We start from the raw sequence: 3,979 nt of genomic DNA, 5'->3' as shown, positions 1-3,979 counted from the left end.
TGGCCATTCGGCCATGCCTAGACCTTGTTCTTATGTATTTTCAACGGTGGAGTTTCTACACACCATTGATTAAGGGTGTGGAGCTCTGCTGTTCCTCGAGTATTAATACAATTACTACAGTTTTCTATTCAATTCATGCTTATTCTTTTTCTAAGATATTCATTCGCACTTCAACCTGATGAATGTGATGATCCGTGACACTCATCACCATTCTCACTTATGAACGCGTGCCTGACAAACACATCCGTTCTGCCTGCGAAAGCTAGAGTGTGTATCTCTTGGATTCCTGGTCCACGACGCATGGTTGCCTCTCCTGACAACAGAGCCTTCCATTCCGTGAGATCAGAGTCTTTGTGGTATAAGCTAGAACCCATTGGCAGCATTCCTGAGAACCAGAAAGTCTAAACCTTGTTTGTGGTACTCGGATCTGGGATGGGATGACTGTGACAAGCTTCAAACTCGCGACTGTAGGGCGTGGTGACAGACGCAAAAGGATAGTAAATCCTATTCCTACACGATCGAGAACCAACAGCTGATTAGCCATGCAGGAGACCGTAGAGGACCATTTTCACTGAGAGGACGAGAAGTAGCCATTGACAACGGTGACACCCAACATACAGCTTGCCATGGAAAGGAGTATGAAGGATTGGATGAAGGCAATAAGAAAGCAAAGATTCAGAAGGAACAACGCATCTCCATACGCTTATCTGAAATTCCCACCAAAGAATTACATAAGTATCTCTATCTTTATTTTATGTTTTATTTATCTTTTAATTTATTAAAACTCCATAACCATTTGAATCCGCCTGACTGAGATTTACAAGGTGACCATAGCTTGCTTCAAGCCGACAATCTCCGTGGGATCGACCCTTACTCATGTAAGGTTTATTACTTGGACGACCCAGTGCACTTGCTGGTTAGTTGTGCGAAGTTGTGAAGAAGAGTGATATTACAATTGTGCGTACCAGGTTGTTGGCGCCATTGAGATCACAATTTCGTGCACCAAGTTTTTGGCACTGTTGCCAGGGATTGTTCGAGTTTGGACAACTGACGGTTCATCTTGTTGCTCAGATTAGGTAATTTTCTTCTTGTTTTATTTTATTTTCAAAAAGTTTTCAAAAATCTTTCAAAATTTTTCTTCTTTTCGTTTTTCCAAAATAATTTTCGAAAAATCCAAAAAAATTTAATAAAATCATAAAATCAAAAATATTTTGTATTTCTTGTTTGAGTCTTGAGTTGAATTTTAAGTTTGGTGTCAATTGCATATTTTTAATTTTCTAAAAATTTTCGAAAAAAAATTCATGCATTGCATTCTTCATGATCTTCAAGTTGTTCTTGACAAGTCTTCTTGTTTGATCTTCATATTTTCTTGTTTTGTGTCTTTTGTTGTTTTTCATATGCATTTTTGAATTCATAGTGTCTAAACATGAAATGTCTCTAAGTTTGGTGTCTTGCATGTTTTTCTTTTCTTGAAATTTTTTCAAAAATAAGTTCTTGATGTTCATCATGATCTTCAAAGTGTTCTTGGTGTTCATCTTGACATTCATAGTGTTCTTGCATGCATCATGTGTTTTGATTCATAATTTTTGTTTTGAGTCGTTTAGTTGTTTTTCTCTCTCCTCATTAAATTCAAAAAAATAAAAAAATATCTTTTCCTTATTTTACTCATAAATTTCAAAATCTTTGAGTTGACTTAGTCAAAAATTTTAAAATAAGTTGTTTCTTGTTAGTCATGTCAAGATTTCAATTTTAAAAATCTTATCTTTTCAAAATCTTTTTCTTGTCTTTACTTCATAATTTTCGAAAACTTTACTAACAATTAAGGTGATTGATTCAAAAATTTGAAGTTTGTTACTTTCTTGTTAAGAAAGGTTCAATCTTTAAATTTTAGAATCATATCTTTTAGTTTCTTGTTAGTCAAGTAATCAATTTTAACTTTAAAAATCAAATCTTTTTAATTTCCTTTTCAAATATTTTTCAAAATAAATTTTCAATCAAATCTTTTCCAATCATATCTTTTTTTTTCATATCTTTTTCAAAATCAATTTCAAAATCTTTTCTAACTTCCTATCTTTTCAAAATTGATTTTCAAATCTTTTTCAACTAACTAATTGACTTTTTGTTTGTTTCTTATCTTTTTCAAAACTACCTAACTACTTTTCTCTCTCTAATTTTCAAAAATCACCTTCCTCTTTTTCAAAATTCTTTTAATTAACTAATTGTTTCAAATTTTAATTTTAATTTTATTTCTTCTCTTAATTTTTGAAAATCACTAACCATTTTTCAAAAACAATTTTCGAAAACTCTCTCTCTCTCATCTCCTTTTATTTATTTATTTATCTACTAACACTTCTCTTCTATTCATAATTCAAACCCTCTTCTCTTCTCTCTCTGTGTTCGAATTTTTCTTCTTCTATTCTTTTCTTCTTCTACTCATATAAAGGAATCTCTATACTATGACATAGAGGATTCTTCTTCTTTTCTGTTCTCTTCTTTTTCATATGAGCAGGAGCAAGGACAAGGACATTCTTGTTGAAGTAGATCCTGAACCTGAAAGGACTCTGAAGAAGAAGCTAAGAGAAGCTAAAACACAACACTCTAAAGAAGACTTTACTGAGATTTTTGAAAAAGAAGTAGAGATGGCCGAACCCAATAACAATGGTGGAGGTGCAAGGAAGATGCTTGGTGACTTTACTGCACCAAATTCCAACTTCCATGGAAGAAGCATCTCAATCCCTACCATTGGAGCAAACAATTTTGAGCTAAAGCCTCAATTAGTTTCTCTGATGCAACAAAATTGCAGGTTTCATGGACTTCCATTAGAAGATCCTTTTCAGTTCTTAACTGAATTCATGCAAATCTGTGATACTGTTAAGACCAATGGGGTTGATCCCGAGGTCTACAGGCTTATGCTTTTCCCTTTTGCTGTAAGAGACAGAGCTAGAGTATGGTTGAACTCTCAACCTAAAGATAGCCTGAATTCCTGGGATAAGCTGGTCACGACTTTCTTAGCCAAGTTCTTTCCTCCTCAAAAGCTGAGTAAGCTTAGAGTGGATGTTCAAACCTTTAGACAGAAAGAAGGTGAATCCCTCTATAAAGCTTGGGAGAGATATAAGCAACTAACCAAAAAGTGTCCTTTTGATACGCTTTCATAATGGACCATCCTGGATATATTCTATGATGGTCTGTCTGAATTGTCTAAGATGTTATTGGACCATTCTGCAGATGGATCTATTCACCTAAAGGAAATGCCTGTAGAAGCTCAGGAACTCATTGACATGGTTGCAAATAACCAGTTCATGTACACTTCTGAAAGGAATCCTGTGAATAATGGAATGCCTCAGAGGAAGGGTGTTCTTGAAGTTGATGCTCTGAATGCCATATTGGCTTAGAACAAAATGTTGACTCAGCAAGTCAACATGATTTCTCAGAGTCTGAATGGATTGCAAAATGCATCCAACAGTACTAAAGAGGCATCTTCTGAAGAAAAAGCCTATGATCCTGAGAACCCTGCAATAGCAGAGGTGAATTACATGGGTGAAGCCTATGGAAACACCTATAATCCCTCATGGAGAAATCATCCAAATTTCTCATGGAAGGGTCAACAAAAGCTCAACAAGGCTTTAATAATGGTGGAAGAAACAGGTTTAGCAACAGCAAGCCTTTTCCATCATCCTCTCAGCAATAGACAGAGAATTCTGAGCAGAGCCCCTCTAGCTTAGCAAATATAGTCTCAGATCTATCTAAGGCCACTCTAAGCTTCATGAATGAAACAAGGTCCTCCATTAGAAATCTGGAGGTGCAAGTGGGCCAGTTGAGTAAAAGAGTCACGAAAACTCCTCCTAGTACTCTCCCAAGCAATACAGAAGAGAACCCAAAAAGAGAGTGCAAGGCCATAACCTTACTTGGTGTGGCCAAATGCACAGAGGAGGAGGAGGACGTGAATCCCAGTGAGGAAGACTTTATGGGACGTCCTCTG

At 35.8% G+C, this 3,979-nt stretch overlaps 1 non-coding gene across 1 annotated transcript; it reads right to left on the bottom strand.

The window, feature by feature from the left end:
* Positions 1-3,041: 3,041 nt before the first annotated feature.
* On the bottom strand, positions 3,042-3,149 carry LOC130984680 (small nucleolar RNA R71). Its single transcript, XR_009088597.1, has one exon. It is a non-coding gene; the product is annotated as a small nucleolar RNA R71 (small nucleolar RNA).
* Between the last annotated feature and the right edge of the window lie 830 nt (positions 3,150-3,979).

This window comes from Arachis stenosperma, chromosome 5, assembly GCF_014773155.1.
Source record: "Arachis stenosperma cultivar V10309 chromosome 5, arast.V10309.gnm1.PFL2, whole genome shotgun sequence".
In the NCBI taxonomy this organism is placed as follows: Eukaryota; Viridiplantae; Streptophyta; class Magnoliopsida; order Fabales; family Fabaceae; genus Arachis; species Arachis stenosperma.
This window is presented reverse-complemented; position numbering and strand designations above follow the sequence as displayed.